Raw genomic sequence first — 21,297 nt, forward strand, 5'->3', positions numbered from 1 at the left:
TGGCCTGAGTGACTCCCAATCAGAGGCAACGAGTGTCAGCTGGTTGTCTCTGATTGGGAGCCATATTTAACTGTCTGTCTTTCACTTTGTGTTTGTGGTTTCTTGTTCTTATTTGGTTTGTGTTCAACCGTAGACATCACGTTTTCGTCTGTTGTTTTTGATCGTGTGATCATTCCAAATAATATAATGTTCGCATTCAACGCTGCGCCTTGGTCTCTCCCTGACGATCGTGACATTCAGCCTCAGTGTTCACAGTAAACACGTGCTGGACAGAATTTCCACAAAGTTCAAGTTTGCGCTCAGCAGACCTGAGTGAGTGAACATTGGTGGTGGGGGTGCAGAACAAAAATGTGTTGACTTCTATTTCAGTCTGCTAATACAGGACTAGTAAAGGCCCAGTGCACTACTTTTGTGATAAAAACATTGTGTTTACCAGCATTTGTAATTTGAGTCTGATAATTATCTGTACAAATCAGTTAATCTGATAACACTTGTGGAATATACAAATACTTGCTTAATATATGTTTTCCAGTTTCTTGAAATACAACTTATTTCTATGTGTAAACTGAAATGGTCTATTTGTTCCTTTTCAATAGACACTCTTATCCAGAGCAACTTACAGTAGTGAGTGCATACATTTTTATACTGGTCCCCCGTGGGAATCAAACCCACAAACCTAGCACTGCAAGCGCCATGCTCTACCAACTGAACCACATCATCACAAACCATTTGATGTCTCAATGTACCCAATTACTGTATTCTAAATTATTTTTCTTCATGGTGAAGGAAAGTCTACGGGTACAAACCTAGATGACCAGCCTATGTACATTTACATTAAGTGGTTTGTAAGGATGGTAAATTAATACTGCATGTTATTTGATCAATAAAAATATTTAATATGATGTGGATGTTTTGTGTCTTTGCCCATAACTTTGCACCTTTTAACGTACATATTTAAGGACAGGGTTTTGTTCTTTCTGGATTCCATTAGAATCACAATCGCAGAGAAAGGGACAGGGCAACATCTCTTACAATCCGCCAAGATACTGTTCTTAATGTATAACTACCTTTTTTGCCAAAGCAGAGATGCTGAAAATGTGTTTTTGCCCGCACTACAGACATCTATATCGGTCCGCTAACTCCAGTAAAGGCCCAGTGCACTACTTTTGTGAAAAAATATATATTTTTAAATATATATGTATATATACAGGTGTGGAAAAAATTAAGAGACCACTGCACATTTTTCTTAAATCAGCATCTCTACATGTATGACAGCCATTCCATTCCAGTGTCTGTTGAATTCCAACACAGGCACACCTCATTCTACTGAATTAGGTACTGATTAGGTGATCACATGAACCAAATTTTATTTAACGAGGAAAAGTATAAAAAAAACACTGCTGTGGTCATCACTATCCTCTTGCAATAGGACCAGCTGAATGGCAAAAACTGTGCTAATTGTACCTCAAAAGTAATATTAATCAAAAAATAACTGTTGACCATGCCAAAAGAGTTGAAAAGGAAAGTTTTGAGTGAGGAAAAGAAGGGTTCAATTCTGGCTTTACTGGCAGAGGGATACAGTGAGTGTCAGGTTGCTTCCATCCTTAAAATTTCAAAGAAGGCGGGGGTCATAAGAATAAGGTCAAGCAGCAGACATTGGGGACAACAAAGCTACAGACCCGCAGAGGGCGAAAACGACTCTCTACTGACCGGGAGGACCGCCAACTCATTCGAATGTCACTCAACAACCGTAGGATGACATCAAGTGACCTACAAAAATAATGTCAAACGGCAGCTTGGGTGAAGTGCACGGCGAGGACGGTTCAAAACAGGCTCCTAGGGGCAGGGCTGAAGTCGTGCAAAGCTAGAATACCTGGGATAGGACAAAGTAATCCTTCTACCCACCCCCAATTATTTTATTTTTTTATTAATAAATTGTAAAGTGGTTGTCCCACTGGCTATCATAAGCATGCCAAGACGCATGAAAGCTGTGATTGAAAATCAGGGTTATTCCACCAAATATTGATTTCTGAACTCTTCCTAAGTTAAAACATTACTATTGTGTTGTTTAAAAATGAACATGAACTTATTTTCTTTGCATTATTCGAGGTCTGACAACACTGCATCTTTTTTGTTATTTTGACCAGTTGTCATTTTCTGCAAATAAATGCTCTAAATGACAATATTCTTATTTGGAATTTGGGAGAAATGTTGGCAGTAGTTTATAGAATAAAACAAGTATGTTATTTTTACCCAAACACATACCTATAAATACTAAAACCAGAGAAACGGATAATTTTGCAGTAGTCTCTTAATTTTTTCCGCACCTGTATATATATACAGTTGAAGTCGGAAGTTTACATACACTTAGGTTGGAGTCATTAAAACTCGTTTTTCAACCACTCCACAAATGTCTTGTTAACAAACTATAGTTTTGGCAAGTCGGTTATTACATCTACTTTGTGCATGACACAAGTCATTTTTCCAACAATTGTTTACAGAATGATGATTTCGCATATAATTCACTGTATCACAATTCCAGTGGGTCAGAAGTTTACAAACTCAGTGCCTCTTTGCTTGACATCATGGGAAAATCTAAAGAAATCAGCCATGACCTCAGAAAAAGAAATTGTAGACCTCCACAAGTCTGGTTCATCCTTGGGAGCAATTATCAAACGCCTGAAGGTACCACGTTCATCTGTAGAAAAAATAGTACGCAAGTATAAACACCATGGGACCACGCAGCCGTCATACCGCTCAGGAAGGAGACGCGTTCTGTCTCCTAGAGATGAACGTACTTTAGTGCTAAAAGTGCAAATCAATCCCAGAACAACAGCAAAGGACCTTGTGAAGATGCTGGAGGAAACAGGTACAAAAGTATCTATATCCACAGTAAAACAAGTCCTATATTGACATAACCTGAAAAGCCGTCAGCAAGGAAGAAGCCACTGCTCCAAAACCGCCATAAAAAAGCCAGACTACGGTTTGCAACTGCACATGGGGACAAAGATTGTACTTTTTGGAGAAATGTCCTCTGGTCTGATTAAACAAAAACAGAACTGTTTGGCCATAATGACCATTGTTATGTTTGGAGGAAAAAGGCGGTCGCTTGCAAGCCGAAGAACCCCATCCCAACCGTGAAGCACAGGGGTGCCAGCATCATGCTGAGGGGGTGCTTTGCTGCAGGAGGGACTGGTGCACTTCACAAAATAGATGGCATCATGAGGAAGGAAAATTATGTGGATATATTGAAGCAACATCTCAAGACAAAAGTCAGGAAGTTAAAGCTTGGTCGCAAATGGGTCTTCCAAATGGACAATGACCCCAAACATACTTCCAAAGTTGTGGCAAAATGGCTTAAGGACAACAAAGTCAAGGTATTGGAGTGGCCATCACAAAGCCCTGACCTCAATCCTATAGAAAATGTGTGGGCAGAACTGAAAAAGTGTGTGCGAACAAGGAGGCCTACAAACCTGAGTCAGTTACACCAGCTCTGTCAGGAGGAATGGGCCAAAATTCACCCAACTTATTGTGGGAAGCTTGTGGAAGGCTACCCGAAACGTTTGACCCAAGTTAAACAATTTAAAGGCAATGCTACCAAATACTAATTGAGTGTATGTAATCTTCTGACCCACTAGGAATGTGATGAAATAAATAAAAGCTGAAATAAATCATTCTCTCCACTATTATTCTGATATTTCACATTCTTAAAATAAAGCGGTGATCCTAACTGACCTAAGACGTGAATTTTCACTAGGATTAAATGTCAGGAATTGTGAAAAACTGAGTTTAAATGTATTTGATTAAGGTGTATGTAAACTTCCAACTTCAACTGTATATATTTTATTCATATTTTTCAGGGGGTGCTAATTACCGTGGCTATGGAAAGTGCTGTTTTTTTATACCTAATTGGCATGATTTGTCAACTAGTGCACAATTTCTTTGTCTTTCACATCAGAGTGCTGCTGCAGGTTCTTTGCGTGTCTTGACCAATCAGATTAATCGAAATTACAGGTCGCAAGGGCCCGGGCACAGCTCAAATTTGGTTTATATTCAAATTTAGGCTTACTAGACTACCTAGACTTTTTCAATAATACATTATTAACTGGAATTAATCAATAAACACAATAGCTGACATAGACTGTGAGTTAATGTTTAATTAGGCCTACAGTTGCAATGGGCAGACTACACAATGCAAACCTGCTGAAAGCAAGCTCAGCCCTGTGAGTTTTATTGTCCAGTCATGTTGCTTTCTCTGTGTCTGTGTATAGGAAACCCCCTAGTCCTTTAAAATAGAATGAATATGAACAAGAACAAGGTTGCTGCAGTTTGACAGGGTTTTAATCCTCCCCAAGTCCAGGAGTTTTTCCAGGAGTTTTTTAAAACCATGTGACCTGATTAGAAAAACTCTGGTCTCATCATAGCCCATATTAAACCTTTTTACAACAGATTAACAACGTCTTACCCTGTAAGGTCTGGAGTTTTACCTGGTTAAGTTACCAGATCAGGAAAAAATACGGGGACCAGAATGTTTTGGGACCTGTGGTGCAACCCTCTTTTCTTCTTTTCTTTAGGAGGCACTGCAACTAGCTTGCTTACAATTTATGAAGAGTGTTGTTGCAGAAATAAATAGGCCTATGCTAAAAAATCGTACAATTTTCGCTACAGAGGCAGTTAGTATGTTATGAATTTCGAGATGTGAATTATGAAGTCGATTTTATTTTAAGCACCTGCCCCCTGAAAAGTCTGTGCACAACCCTGCCTGACATCAATCCTGACAAAATTGTCTAACATTTCGGTAGGAAATTAGGAGATTGTTCTTTGGACAGGAAGTGGGAGGCTTAAAGATTGAAGTTAACTGTGATGTTGATATACAAAGAGACGTAACATAGTATATTACATTATAAAGGCTCATACCTACTTATAACAAGCATTATACCTGCCAGGCTTTAACACTAGAACCTCTGGGCCTCGAGGGACCCCCCTTCAAGCTTATGAGCAGTCATTTTGACTGCAATATTCTAACAGTGTAATTAATACATTTCATATATGCTTTGGCAAAAATAATAATTTGGTTGTGTTTATGAAGGTCTTAGGTAACATTAGATTTTTTATTTATTTTTATAACACATTATCATTTTCATTAGTTTATGTTACTGTAGGCTAAATGTAAAAACAAAACAACTCACGTGTGTAATACATTTTATTCGTGGAGTGCCTTTGTTACAACTATGGAACAGAAATCATGTGTTGGAATGTGGTAACAGCTTCTTTTTATAATGACAAAATAAATAGAAATACCCCAAAATACACCAACCACTAAGACGAATGGTCAGCAAGACGCGTGGTCAAATTATGAAAACATCAATAGCCTAAACATCATTATCAGCGCCAAGTGTGCTTGATAATAGTGAAAATCTGCACAAAAGCAATAATGGCATTATAATGAATATAAGTGTCGATATGACAGCAGCAAAAATGTGTCAATTATTGTCAGCTAGTGCTTACATGGTGTGCAATGGCAGTTGGAGCATGTCTAGGTCATATAAACAATGAAAGCTGGTGTATGTGTCGCTAATGTTGTTTTTTGCTTGAGATGTAGGGTCTGTTCTCTCAGTGATAACATTTTGTGCTGATAACCGGCTTGTTCTATCCAAACGGTGCCATCCCTTCCTCTCTCCTGTCTCACCATTTCATTTGGTGGTGGCGCGGGCACCTGCTCAGTGCGCACAGTTCTGGCTTTTTTGCGCTTAGGCCTCTGAGGTTTAGTTTCAGGCTGAGGCTCAGAATCTGAAGAGTAATCATCAGAGATGTCATGATTCATTTCTTAATTTCTTCCCCACAATCTGAGTTATTTTCATTCAGATTTTGTAGCAATGCTAATGCAGCATGTGCATCCATTCGTCTTGGTATTCTTGCCATTGTAAATGATGCACACTCTTACAATACTCAAAGTAGACCAGAGTAGGGACTGCTTGGATTCGGTTGACTAATATAGAGTACATACCATTTTGAGATTATAATTAGAATAGATCAATACAATAGAATGGCCCGCCCTGTTCTTCATTCACAATTGGGGATTACATTGTTCGCTTCCCCTCGCTCATCAACTGACATGTTCTCCCCCTTTCTCCCCCATCATACTTTACTTCATTTATTTCATCTGTTGTTATATGTGTTTCGGTATAGTTTAGGTTCAGTTTCAAGGCAATTATCGGGGTGATTATCAACTGGGCACGGCCCCTTCAACTATCGGGAGAAGGAGGGGAGTAGGCCCTACTGTTGGGAGAAGGAGGGGCAATTGGGGAAAACCATTTAAAAAATGACATGCCCTCCTAAAACTGGTTATAACTGCAGTTATGTTTGAGATACAGTGTGTTAAATAGACTTATTTCAGAAAAGTCAAGGACAGAGGGGGGCATGAACTGAAAAATGGCAGTAATTTATTTTATTTTATCCATGAGCAGTCCAAATTACTGCTTTAGCGGTTTTAGTGTTAAGTAAAGTTTTACCTAAACTCTGTGGCGGTTATTGACACAAATGATCCAACTGTTCCTCCTTACCGTTCAATATCGCTGTGTCTCCATGGTGATTCATTATTCAGGGTTGATTGCAGCTGTCACAGAGATGACCTGGCTGAGAGCCCTCGGGTTACAGTAGTGTTGACCTACAGGAGTGATGTATGGTGTTCAGTGTCAATATCTGACCCTTCTCTCTCTTCTGACCAGGTGACTAGGATGTGACAGCTATAATGACACTATAAACACAACTTGCAATGAGTGATGACTGACAAGCAAGTTAACATAATCCAAACTGATTTTATTAGCTAGCCTATTGTAAACATGAAATTAAAGGTCCCCGAGGATTTACAGGAACCACACAGTATATCCTTACACAACTCACCTCTGTAATAGACTCTAAGGCAACCATGATCTGTATATACTATTACTGTTGTAACGATATGTCACTACAAAATAGGTGCCCCATGTGAGGACTATTAACACCATTGTAATTGTGCTGCTATAAATACCATGGACGAAGAAATAGTCATTGTTCTTTGATGTATCCTTTCTCTCTGAGAGATATTGTTGTCATTATCATATACATACATAGTCAGCATTGTGCTTTTTAAAACAATTTATACCATGGCATTGTTGAATACTCGTTTCTTATTGGCTTGAAGGGCATTCTAGAGCGTGGATTATTTCCCTATAATGCAAGGTATAATTCACTGGCTATGAAGTTCATTCTTACATGTTCTATGTTTTAGCTGCTTTTGAAAGCAGAAGTCAAATTGAAAACATTATTGGCATTGTTGAATTAGATTTTCCTAATAGCAAGCTAGGACTGATGGTTTGGTTAGCTAAGCTAGCATGTTTGTTTGGTTACCAAGGCAACTTCTGTAGCTATCTAGTAAACTTGCTACTTCAGTTGATGTTGAAGAAATGAACACATTATCTATGCATAGTCACTTTACCCCTACCTACATGTACAAATTACCTCGACTAACCTGTACCCCCACACATTGACTCGGTACCGGTTGACCCTGTATATAGCCTCGTTGTTGTTATTTTATTGTGTTACTTTTTTATAATATTTAACTTTAGTTTATTTGGTAAATATTTTCTTAACTCTTTCTTGAACTGCATTTCACGGTAAGGTCTGTTGTATTCGGCGCATGTGACAAATAAAGTTTGAGTTGATTTGTTTTACTATATTTGGCACGTAGGTGGGACCTAGCTTCTCCATCCATGATAGCGGTCAGTAGGATGATGCCCCCTCATGGAGTGTCACCTTGTGTTAAGAGTAGTCTGTGTTCCACTGTTGAAATAATAAGGCAAAGATCAAAAGATCAGAAGTCATTATGCTCACCTTACATGACATGCCATGCTAGACACTCTACAGTTAGAGAACGTTGTACCTGTCCTGAAGAAAGGGTCAGTGGGTTTGTATCACTAAGGGATGACAAGTATTGTTCCTTCCTACCAAGTTCTGTTGTTTACCGTCTGCTTACAAGTCAAGTTGCCTCATTAAAGCTGCCACCCAACACAAACACACACACACACACACACACACACACACACACACACACACACACACACACACACACACACACACACACACACACACACACACACACACACACACACACACACACACACACACACAGCTAGATCAGCCAGTCAGTGTAGCCCCTGCAGGCTAAAGGCATTAGTGTCCAACAGTCTGTTGTATGTTTGGGGATTAGTGATTCCTCCTGTCATGAAACACTAACTCAAGGCTGGACCTAAAGGTGACTCAGAGGGGAAGTCATATCCTCAACAAAGTCTCCTGAGCCTGAGCGAATGGAATGACAAATGGTATGCATCTGTAGGAATGATTTAATTAATCATCCCTTCCATGTCTTTCATTTTAACCACCACTTATAATTTCAATCCAAAAAATTTAATGTTTTTCTCCCAATGTGTCATCACTTCAAAGGCCCTGTGTCCAAGTCTCTGGGTTCTGAAGTCAAAGGCTGAATGCCTGGTTTGTGTCAGATGAATGAATGCTGTGGTTTATTTCCCTTTGGAACACATTGGCAGATTTACCCCCCTTAACCCTCCCTACCCCTTTGACCCCTCCTCCTCCCAAGCTGACACACACTCATTAAGAAGGCCTTCTGGACAAAAACAGTGGAGGGAATGATTAATTAGGATGTGGCTTGTTAAAATCTCATCGCCCTCAGCTCTGTTTTGATGCTGAAAACGTTTGCAAGCCCTGGAGGTGCGGGTCTATGTGCCTGTGGAGAGAGAGAAAGAGACAGAGAGACAGATAGAGCGAGAGGGAGAGAAACAGAGACATAGAGACAGATAGAGAGAGAGCGAGAGAAACAGAGACAGAGAGACAGATAGAGAGAGAGGGAGAGAAACAGAGACACAGAGAGAGAGAGAGAGAGAAACAGAGACAGAGAGAGAGAGAGAGAAACAGAGACAGATAGAGAGAGAGAGAGAGAGAGAGAGAAACAGAGACAGAGGAGAGAGAGAGAGAGAGAGAGAGAGAGAGAAACAGAGACAGAGAGAGAGAGAGAGAGAGAGAGAGAAACAGAGACAGATAGAGAGAGAGGGAGAGAAACACACACCGAGAGTGGGAGAGCGGGAGGGGGTGTCTCACGTGTCTATTCTCCGTCCTGTCTCACAGTTCCATATGAGGGAAGAGGAGTCCTTACAAAGCTACTTACAATTAAGTGTTTAGGGCTTAAAAATGTCAGAGCAAGGTCTGTAAAGCTGTGAAACATGGCTGTTATTGTCACCATTGGCTGATTCACCGGAGCACCGATGTATAATATTGTGCATTCTTGTGCAAAGACAGATGTCCCATGTTAAATCATTCCACACGGATGGCTAATGGACTCATGCCAGTAAAGAAAATCTTCACGGAATAAGAGAGGGAAAATAGAGAGAATGCAAAAAAGAGAGCGCTGTAGTCATTATATACAGTTTGTTGTGATACTCCCTATATACATAGTGCTATATGCATTATCTGAATATTCATCCTGGAGATTGTGATATTATATTTTAAGATATTGTAATTATTTCAACGTTGCACCTGAACAAAGAGAGAAATACCATATGGTTAATCAGATTCTATAATCCATTGTTAATACATGGTGTCAAAGGTCAGAAGGGAAAACAATAAGTCAGTTTGTTGCCAAGTGAGGCTTACGAACCTACGTCATGTATTTGTTATATGACAAAAAAAACGGAACTCTGTTGTTTCCAATATATTATGGCCACACTTCTGTGCATACTGATATGTACAGACATGGTTTGCAGTTGCATTATAGAGCTATATTGCAGTAGAATGACAAATACAGTTGAAGTCGATAGTTTACATACACCTTAGCCAAATACATTTAAACTCAGATTTTCACAATTCCTGAAATGTAATCCTAGTAAAAATGCACTGTTTTAGGTCAGTTAGGATCACCACTTTATTTTAAGAATGTGAAATGTCAGAATAATAGTAGAGAGAATGATTTATTTCAGCTTTTATTTCTTTAATCACATTCCCAGGTCAGAAGTTTACATACACTCAATTAGTATTTGGTAGCATTGCCTATAAATTGTTTAACTTGGGTCAAACGTTTCGGGTAGCCTTCCACAAGCTTCTCACAATAAGTTGGGTGAATTTTGGCCCATTCCTCCTGACAGAGCTGGTGTAACTGAGTCAGGTTTGTAGGCCTCCTTGCACCCCTTTTTCAGTTCTGCCCACTCATTTTCTATAGGATTGAGGTCAGGGCTTTGTGATGGCCACTCCAATACCTTGACTTTGTTGTCCTTAAGCCATTTTGCCACAACTTTGGAAGTATGCTTGGGGTCACTGTCCATTTGGAAGACCCATTTGCGACCAAGCTTTAACTTCCTGACTGAGATGTTGCTTCAATATATCCACATAATTTTCCTTCCTCATGATGCCATCTATTTTGTGAAGTGCACCAGTACCTCTTGCAGCAAAGCACCGCCACAGCATGATGCTGCCACCCCCGTGCTTCACGGTTGGGAAGGTGTTTCTTCGGCTTGCAAGCTCCATCTTTTTCCTCCAAACATAATGATGGTCATTATGGCCAAACAGTTCTATTTTTTGTTTCATCAGACCAGAGGACATTTCTCCAAAAGGTACGATCTTTGTCCCCATGTGCAGTTGCAAACCGTAGTCTTGCTTTTTTATGGCAGTTTTGGAGCAGTGGCTTCTTCCTTGCTGAGCAGCCTTTCAGGTTATGTCGATATAGGACTCGTTTTACTGTGGATATAGATACTTTTGTACCTGTTTCCTCCAGCATCTTCACAAGGTCCTTTGCTGTTGTTCTGGGATTCATTTGCACTTTTCGCACCAAAGTACGTTCATATCTAGGAGACAGAACGCGTCTCCTTCCTGAGCGGTATGACGGCTGTGTGGTCCCATGGTGTTTATACTTGAGTACTATTGTTTGTACAGATGAATGTGGTACCTTCAGGCGTTTGGAAATTGCTCCCAAGGACGAACCAGACTTGTGGAGGTCTACAATTTCTTTTCCTGAGGTCTTGGCTGATTTCTTTAAATGTTCCCATGATGTCAAGCAAAGAGGCACTGAGTTTGAAGGTAGGCCTTGAAATACATCCACAGGTACACCTCCAATTGACTCAAATTATGTCAATTAGCCTATCAGAAGCTTCTAAAGCCATGACATACAGTGGGGGAAAAAAGTATTTAGTCAGCCACCAATTGTGCAAGTTGATGAGAGAGGCCTGTAATTTTCATCATATCATGTCAACTATGACAGACAAATTGAGAAAAACAAATCCAGAAAATCACATTGTAGGATTTTTAATGAATTTATTTGCAAATCATGGTGGAAAATAAGTATTTGGTCACCTACAAACAAGCAAGAGTTCTGGCTTTCACAGACCTGTAACTTCTTCTTTAAGAGGCTCCTTAAAGAAGAAGTTACTTTTTCTTCAACGAGGCTTTTTCTTCAACGAGGCATTCGCGAAGGATATTCTACAGACTCCCGACAAGGCCCAGATCCCCGTCATTCGCGTGAGGAAGAGACGGAGATATCGTGGACGCAGATCCGGGTGCCTTGTAAGGATCCGACGGCGAACGAGTAAACTGCCTCTCCCATCAATCCTATTAGCCAATGTTCAATCTTTTGAGAATAAAATTGACGATTTAAGATTACGGTTATCCTACCAACGGGACATTAAAAACTGTAATATCTTATGTTTCACGGAGTCGTGGCTGAACGACAACAATGACAACATTCAGCTAGCGGGCTATACGCTACATCGACAGGACAGAACTGCAGACTCTGGTAAGACAAAGGGTGGCGGTCTGTGTATATTTGTAAACAACAGCTGGTGCACAAAATCAAATACTAAGGAAGTCTCGAGGTTTTGCTCGCCTGAGGTAGAGTATCTTATGATAAGCTGTAGACCACACTATTTACCAAGAGAGTTTTCATCTATATTTTTCATAGCTGTCTATTTACCACCACAAACCAATGCTGGCATTAAGATTGCACTGAATGAGTTGTACAAGGCCATTAATCAACAGGAAAACGCTCATCCAGATGCAGCGCTCCTAGTAGCCGGGGACTTTAATGCAGGGAAACTTAAATCCGTTCTACCTCATTTCTACCAGCATGTTAAATGTGCAACCAGAGGGGAAAAAACTCTAGACCACCTTTACTCCACACACAAAGACGCATACAAAGCTCTCCCTCGCCCTCCATTTGGCAAATCTGACCATAACTCTATCCTCCTGATTCCTGCTTATAAGCAAAAACTGAAGCAGGAAGCACCAGTGATTCGGCTAATAAAAAAGTGGTCAGATGACGCAGATGCTAAGCTACAGGACTGTTTTGCTAGCACAGACTGGAACATGTTCCGGGATTATTCAGACAGCATTGAGGAGTACACCACATCAGTCACTGGCTTCATCAATAAGTGCATCGATGATGTCGTCCCCACAGTGACCGTACGTACATACCCCAACCAGAAGCCATGGATTACAGGAAACATCCGCACTGAGCTAAAGGGTAGAGCTGCCGCTTTCAAGGAACGGGACTCTAACCCGGACGCTTATAAGAAATCCCGCTATGACCTCCGACGAACCATCAAACAGGCGTCAATACAGGTCTAAGATTGAATCATACTACACTGGCTCTGACGCTCGTCGGATGTGGCAGGGCTTGAAAACTATTACAGACTACAAAGGGAAGCACAGCCGCGAGCTGCCCAGTGACACAAGCCTACCAGACGAGCTAAACCACTTCTATGCTCGCTTCGAGGCAAGCAACACTGAAGCATGCACGAGAGCACCAGCTGTTCCGGACGACTATGTGATCACGCTCTCCGTAGCCGATGTGAGTAAGACTTTTAAGCAGGTCAACATTCACAAGGCCGCAGGGCCAGACGGATTACCAGGACGTGTACTCCGAGCATGTGCTGACCAACTGGCAAGTGTCTTCACTGACATTTTCAACATGTCCCTGACTGAGTCTGTAATACCAACATGTTTCAAGCAGACCACCATAGTCCCCGTGCCCAAGAACTCTAAGATAACCTGCCTAAATGACTACCGACCCGTAGCACTGACGTCTGTAGCCATGAAGTGCTTTGAAAGACTGGTCATGGCTCACATCAACAGCATAATCCCAGAAACCCTAGACCCACTCCAATTTGCATACCGCCCCAACAGATCCACAGATGATGCAATCTCTATCGCACTCCACACTGCCCTTTCCCACCTGGACAAGAGGAACACCTACGTGAGAATGCTATTCATTGACTACAGCTCAGCATTCAACACCATAGTGCCCTCTAAGCTCATCACTAAGCTAAGGATCCTGGGACTAAACACCTCCCTCTGCAACTGGATCCTGGACTTCCTGACGGGCCGCCCCCAGGTGGTAAGGGTAGGTAACAACACATCTGCCACACTGATCCTCAACACGGGGGGCCCCTCAGGGGTGCGTGCTCAGTCCCCTCCTGTACTCTCTGTTCACCCATGACTGCATGGCCAGGCACGACTCCAACACCATCATTAAGTTTGCCGACGACACAACAGTGGTAGGCCTGATCACCGACAACGATGAGACAGCCTATAGGGAGGAGGTCAGAGATCTGGCCGTGTGGTGCCAGGACAACAACCTCTCCCTCAACGTGACCAAGACAAAGGAGATGATTGTGGACTACAGGAAAAAAAAGAGGACTGAGCACGCCCCCATTCTCATCGACGGGGCTGTAGTGGAACAGGTTGAGAGCTTCAAGTTCCTTGGTGTCCACATCACCAACGAACTATCATGGTCCAAACACACCAAGACAGTCGTGAAGAGGGCACGACAAAGCCTATTCCCCCTCAGGAGACTAAAAAGATTTGGCATGGGTCCTCAGATCCTCAAAAAATTCTACAGCTGCACCATCGAGAGCATCCTGACTGGTTGCATCACCGCCTGGTATGGCAACTGCTTGGCCTCTGACCGCAAGGCACTACAGAGGGTAGTGCGTACGGCCCAGTACATCACTGGGGCAAAGCTCCCTGCCATCCAGGACCTCTATACCAGGCGGTGTCAGAGGAAGGCCCTCAAAATTGTCAAAGACTCCAGCCACCCTAGTCATAGACTTTTCTCTCTGCTACCGCACGGCAAGCGGTACCGGAGTGCCAAGTCTAGGTCCAAAAGACTTCTCAACAGCTTCTACCCCCAAGCCATAAGACTCCTGAACAGCTAATCATGGCTACCCAGACTATTTGCACTGTCCCCCCACCCCATCCTTTTTACGCTGCTGCTACTCTGTTAAGTATTTATGCATAGTCACTTTAACTCTACCCACATGTACATATTACCTCAACTACCTCAACTAGCGGTGCCCCCGCACATTGACTATGCAACGGTACCCCCCTGTATATATAGCCTCCCTACTGTCACTTTATTTTACTGTATATATAGCCTCCCTACTGTCACTTTATTTTACTTCTGCTCTTTTTTTCTCAACACTTTTTTGTTGTTGTTTTATTCTTACTTTTTTGTTTAAAATAAATGCACTGTTGGTTAAGGGCTGTAAGTAAGCATTTCACTGTAATGTCTGCACCTGTTGTATTCGGCGCATGTGACCAATAAAATTTGATTTGATTTGATTTGATTTGTCCTCCACTCGTTGTTTGAACTTGTTATCAGTATAAAATACACCTGTCCACAACCTCAAACAGTCACACTCCAAACTTCACTATGGCCAAGTCCAAAGAGCTGTCAAAGGACACCAGAAACAAAATTGTAGACCTGCACCAGGCTGGAAAGACTGAATCTGCAATCCAGGCTCTGTTGTAGCCGGCCGCGACCGGGAGACCCATGGGGCGGCGCACAATTGGCCCAGCGTCGTCCAGGGTAGGGGAGGGAATGGCCGGCAGGGGATGTAGCTCAGTTGGTAGAGCATGGCGTTTGCAACGCCAGGGTTGTGGGTTCGATAAAATAATGTATGTGCTAACTGTAAGTCGCTCTGGATAAGAGCGTCTGCTAAATGACTAAAATGTAAAATGTAATGTAAATGTAAGCAGCTTGGTTTGAAGAAATCAACTGTGGGAGCAATTATTAGGAAATAGAAGACATACAAGACCACTGATAATCACCCTCGATCTGGGGCTCCACGCAAGATCTCACCCCGTAGGGTCAAAATGATCACATGAACGGTGAGCAAAAATCCCAGAACCACACGGGGGGACCTAGTGAATGACCTGCAGAGAGCTGGTACCAAAGTAACAAAGCCTACCATCAGTAACACACTACGCCGCCAGGGACTCAAATCCTGCAGTGCCAGACGTGTCCCCCTGCTTAAGCCAGTACATGTCCAGGCCCGTCTGAAGTTTGCTTGAGTGCATTTGGATAATCCAGAAGAGGATTGGGAGAATGTCATATGGTCAGATGAAACCAAAATATAACTTTTTGGTAAAAACTCAACTCGTCGTGTTTGGAGGACAAACAATGCTGAGTTGCATCCAAAGAACACCATACCTACTGTGAAGCATGGGGGTGGAAACATCATGCTTTGGGGCTGTTTTTCTGCAAAGGGACCAGGACGACTGATCCGTGTAAAGGAAAGAATGAATGGGGCCATGTATCGTGAGATTTTGAGTGAAAACCTCCTTCCATCAGCAAGGGCATTGAAGATGAAACGTGGCTGGGTCTTTCAGCATGACAATGATCCCAAACACACCGCCCGGGCAACAAAGGAGTGGCTTCGTAAGAAGCATTTCAAGGTCCTGGAGTGGCCTAGCCAGTCTCCAGATCTCAATCCCATAGAAAATCTTTGGAGGGAGTTGAAAATCCGTGTTGCCCCAGCGACAGCCCCAAAACATCACTGCTCTAGAGGAGATCTGCATGGAGGAATGGGCTAAAATACCAGCAACAGTGTGTGAAAACCTTGTGAAGACTTACAGAAAACGTTTGACCTGTGTCATTGCCAACAAAGGGTGTATAACAAAGTATTGAGAAACTTTTGTTATTGACCAAATACTTATTTTCCACCATAATTTGCAAATAAATTCATTAAAAATCCTACAATGTGATTTTCTGTATTTTTTTTTCTCATTTTGTCTGTCATAGTTGACGTGTACCTATGATGAAAGTTACAGGCCTCTCTCATCTTTTTAAGGGGGAGAACTTGCACAATTGGTGGCTGACTAAATACTTTTTTTCCCCACTGTAATTTTCTGGAATTTTCCAAGCTGTTGACTCCCGAGTGGCGCAGTGGTCTAAGGCACTGCATTGCAGTGCTAGCTGTGCCACTAGAGATCCTGGTTCGAATCCAGGCTCTGTCGTAGCCGGCCGCGACCGGGAGACCCATGGGGCGGCGCGCAATTGGCCCAGCGTCGTCCAGGGTAGGGGAGGGAATGGCCGGCAGGGATGTAGCTCAGTTGGTAGAGCATGGCGTTTGCAACGCCAGGGTTGTGGGTTCGATTCCCACAGGGGGTATGATTTTTTTTTTTTTATAATGTATGCACTAACTGTAAGTCGCTCTGGATAAGAGCGTCTGCTAAATGACTAAAATGTAATAAAATGTCAATGTAAATGTTTAAAGGCACAGTCAACTAAGTGTATGTAAACTTCTGACCCACTGGAATTGTGATACAGTGAATTATAAGTGAAATAATCTGTCTGTAAACAATTGTTGGAAAAATTACTTGTGTCATGCACAACGTAGATGTCCTAACCGACTTGCCAAAACTATAGTTTGTTAACAAGAAATTTGTGGAGTGGTTGAAAAACGAGTTTTAATGACTCCAACCTAAGTGTATGTAAACTTCCGACTTCAACTGTTGTCCATAAAATGTACCCAAAGGTGACTCAACTTTCAAGTCTTTATGAGTCAACTAGTCATACACTAGTGCTTTGATGTGAGAGAGCGACGACTAAAGCCAGAAACCTACTGGATTAAGACAAATGGGAGCGTGTAAGAATCCTGACAGCATACTCATCCCAGCTGGCAAAGCTGGTTGAAATGACATCATTACAACCTGTCGGTTAATATTTTAGTGATAATGCCCGAGAAGCCATTGTTTGGAGGATACATTGGAACGAGTGTTGTTAGTCCTGAGACGAAGTCGAAGGCCGGCAAACCTTGCCAATATATCTTCCAAACACCGGCTTCAAGGGCATTATCACTTTTATACAACAGGTTACCAATATATTCAAATAATGATTGACATATCTTCATTAAAAACGTTATTTTGATGAATTTATACATACTACTTCATCCTTCCACAATATATAGTCCCGACACAAATCTAGGGTTGCTACCCAAGCCGACTGGTCGTTCGTTCTATCGGTTCGGTTGCCAGAGACGCGACCCAATCATTCAGTCTTTTTGTTCTGTATCTATGGACACAACCCAGTTGTTCGTTCTAAATGTTCCATTGCCATACTGGCTGGCAACGTTATTATCCCTTGCTAGCTAGCCAACCACGGCTAACTTAGATACATCCATTCAGTGTTGGGTAGTTTCTTTATCAATGTAATCCATTACAGTTACTAGTTACCTGAAGACTGTTGGAAAAGCATTCCAGGTGAAGCTGGCTGAGAGAATGCCAAGAGTGTGCAAAGCTGTCATCAAGGCAAAGGGTGGCTATTTGAAGAATATAAAATATACAATATATTTTGATTTGTTTAACACTTTTTTGGTTACTACATGAGTCCATATGTGTTATTTCGTAGTTTTGATGTCTTCACTATTTTACATTTTAGTCATTTAGCAGACGCTCTTATCCAGAGCGACTTACAGTTAGTGAGTGCATACATTTGTTTTCCTTTTTTGTTATATATACTGCCCCCCCCGTGGGAATCCAACCCACAACCCTGGCGTTGCAAGCGCCATGCTTTACCAACTGAGCTACACGGGGCCCATACAATGTAGAAAATAGTACAAATAAAGAAAAACCCTTGAATGAGAAGGCGTGTTCAAACATTTGACTGGTACTGTATATGTATATATATAATTTATAAGTCCAAAAATTTATGTAGCAACTACAGATTGCCCCTTAAGTCTATCAAAAGTGTATGAGTGTCCATTAGGCCTATGGAATTAGATTGAGCAATAAAAACCCACTTTTATTCCATAGGCTGGGATCCGCACTATGCAGCTGTTGAAAGAGCACATTTTTCACTGGCTGTCCACTGGTTACAAAAACAATAATAGATAGGCAGCTTAAACTTCTTGAATACAACCATTATTTGGTTCAAATACACATTTAGATTTGTGAACAGCCATCCACAACAACCACAATCCGTAAGGTGCAAATAGCTAAATGAGAGAGAAATAGTGTGATTCACATCAATGCGCTATATAGATATCAATAATAAGTGATATCCGTATCGCCGTAGACTACACCACTGCTGTCACCCTCACCTCCAAGCATTTATTCAAGATGGATAATCTTTGGATGCCGACAGCAATCGCACCATTGGAAGACATAGCTTGGACTGTAGCCTACAAAAGCCTATTCCTGCTCTTTTCCCGCGATCCATCAAACACATTTGGTGTGTCGTCATAGTTGTCTCTGACTTGTGGTCAGACTCGCTCAGGTGGAACAAATTTAAACTTGCCGCTTTTTTCAATGATGATTTGAATGTCAAAGATTTTTTTCTCGCAAACATCATTTCTGAATTTAAAAGTAATCATTTATGTAATCATCTAGTTTTTCAAAAGTATCTGTAATCTGATTACAATATTTTTGCTGGTAACGTAACGAATTACAGTTACCGGTTTCTTTGTAATCCCTTACATCCCTAATCCGTTACTCCCCAACCCTGTCCATAACAATGAGCTAATGAGGCGTGATTTTGCCTGGCATAGAAAATGTGCTCACTCGTCAGGACAGGAGCTAGCCAACAACACAGCTAACACAATTACTTCAAACTGAAGCTGGAAAGACTGCAAACTAGCTGCACTTTGTTTCGTTTTACCTTTTTTCAATTGACATTTCCTTGTATATCCATAAAAATGATGCCAGTTGATTCATGATTTCGACTGGCTGAGAAACGCTGCCTGTCTGTCCGTCTCGTCCCGAGTCTTGACACGTTCATTACTATGGGACAGCTGGAGATCGAATTTGAATATTGAAACAACGTTGCAAATGTTGGCGAGTCACACAGCAAGGTTTATACAAATCTCTGTTGTTGAAAACGAAATGTTAGTCTAAAATAAATGTGAGATAATGTCTAGATGATTTTCATAGTGGAGATCAAGTTTATAAATTGCTTGGCTGGGCTGAGTAAATAGGCATTTTAATGTCATAGATTTAGCCGGTGGTAACTTGTGGAATAGACACCGTTTGGAATGCAGTTTTAACCAATCAGCATTCAAGATTAGAACCACCCCTTGTATAAATGGTTGTAATAACGTCATTTTACTACTCATTTCATTCCATCTACCACCAATGTGTATGACATGGGTAACCAGCAATGTACTTTATTATGTTGAGTGTGTAATGTACAGTGTCTATTTTGTATACAGCAGTGCTGTGTGTCTAACATGCTGACTGGTCCACGTGCGCCATCGCGCGCATGTTCATTTTGTCCACCCACACCAAACGCGATCAGGACACGCAGGTTGAAATATCAAAACGAACTCTGAACCAACTATATTAATTTCGGAACAGGTCGAAAAGCATTAAACATTTATGGCAATTTAGCTAGCTAGCTTGCTGTTGCTAGCTAATTTGTGCTGGGATATAAACATTGGGTTGTTATTTTACATGAAATGCACCAGGTCCTCTACTCCGACAATTAATCCACAGATAAAATGGTAAACTGAGTCTGTTTCTGGTAATCTCTTCTCCTTCAGACTTCTTCTTCTTCTTTGGACTTTATATGTTGGTTGGCAACCAACTTTAAGGTGCATTACCACCATCAACTGTACTGTAGTGTGGACCTCAGTTAATCTTTCAATCACCCACGTGGGTATATGCTCCTAAAAACCAATGAAGAGATGGGAGAGGCGGGACTTGCAGCATGTCAAGCGTGACAAATAGAAGAAATAGAACCAAGTTCTGTTTTTGTCACGCCCTGGCTCTGGGGACTCTTAAATGTTGAGCCAGGGTGTGGAGTTTCTATGTCATATTTTCTATGTTGTGTTTTCTAGATCGTGTAGATCTATGTTGGCCAGGGTGGTTCCCAATCAGAGGCAGCTGTATCTCATTGTCTCTGATTGGGGACCATACTTAGGCAGCCTGTTTGGCACTAGTCGGTGTGGGATCTTGTTCCGTAAAGGTTTGTTTTGTGTAACCTAGGACTTCACGTATCGTTTGTTTGTTGTTTTTGTTCGTGTTCAGTACTAAATAAAATGTACGCTTATCACGCTGCGCCTTGGTCCGTATCTTCCATAAACGATAGTGAAAGAAGATCCCACCAAAAGAGGACCAAGCAGCGTGTCCAGGAACAGACAGCCTGGACCTGGGAGGAGATCCTGGACGAGAAGGGATCCTGGACTTGGGAGGAGATTCAGGCCGGAATGGATCGCCGTCCTTGGGAGGAGACTGTGGAGGCGCGCTATAGAGAGGAGCAGCGGCAACGCAGAGGGTACCGGCCGAGGAGGATGCCCGAGAGACAGCCCCAATACATTTTTTTGGGAGGGCTAAAAGGGTGGTTGGCGGAGCCTAGGGTTAGAGCAGAGCCAACTTCCTGTACTCAGGCTAGGAAGTGTGTGACTGGGCAGGCTCCGTGTTATGCGGAGCCACGTACTGTGCCGCGAGTGTTCCGGCACAGGCCTGTACGTCCTGTGCTAGCACCACGCACGTGTCGTGCAAAGATGGGCATTCAGCCAGGACGGGGTGTGCCGGCTCAACGCTCGTGGTCTCCAGTACGCCTCCTCGGTCCCGTATATCCTGCGCCAGTGCCACGTGCTGTAGCGCCAGTACGAGTGCACAGCCCCGTACGTCCTGTGCTGATGCCTCACACGTATTGTGTGGAATTAGGCATTCAGCCAGGACGGGTTGTGTCAGCTCTTCGCTCCAGACCTCCAGTCCGCCTCCACAGTCCGGCCCGGCCCGTTCCGGCTCCCCGCACCAAGCCAGTGGTGCGTGTTCCCAGTCCGGTCCGGCCTGTTCCTGCTACCCGCACCAAGCCAGTGGTGCGCGTCGCCAGCCGGTCCGGCCTGTTCCTGTACCTCGCACCAAGCCAGTAGTGCGCGCCGCCAGCCCGGTCCGGCCTGTTCCTGTTCCCCGCACCAAGCCAGTGGTGCGTGTTCCCAGTCCAGCCCGGCCTGTTCCTGTCCCTCGCACCAAGCC

Source organism: Coregonus clupeaformis, chromosome 29 (assembly GCF_020615455.1).
Source record: "Coregonus clupeaformis isolate EN_2021a chromosome 29, ASM2061545v1, whole genome shotgun sequence".
In the NCBI taxonomy this organism is placed as follows: domain Eukaryota; kingdom Metazoa; phylum Chordata; class Actinopteri; order Salmoniformes; family Salmonidae; genus Coregonus; species Coregonus clupeaformis.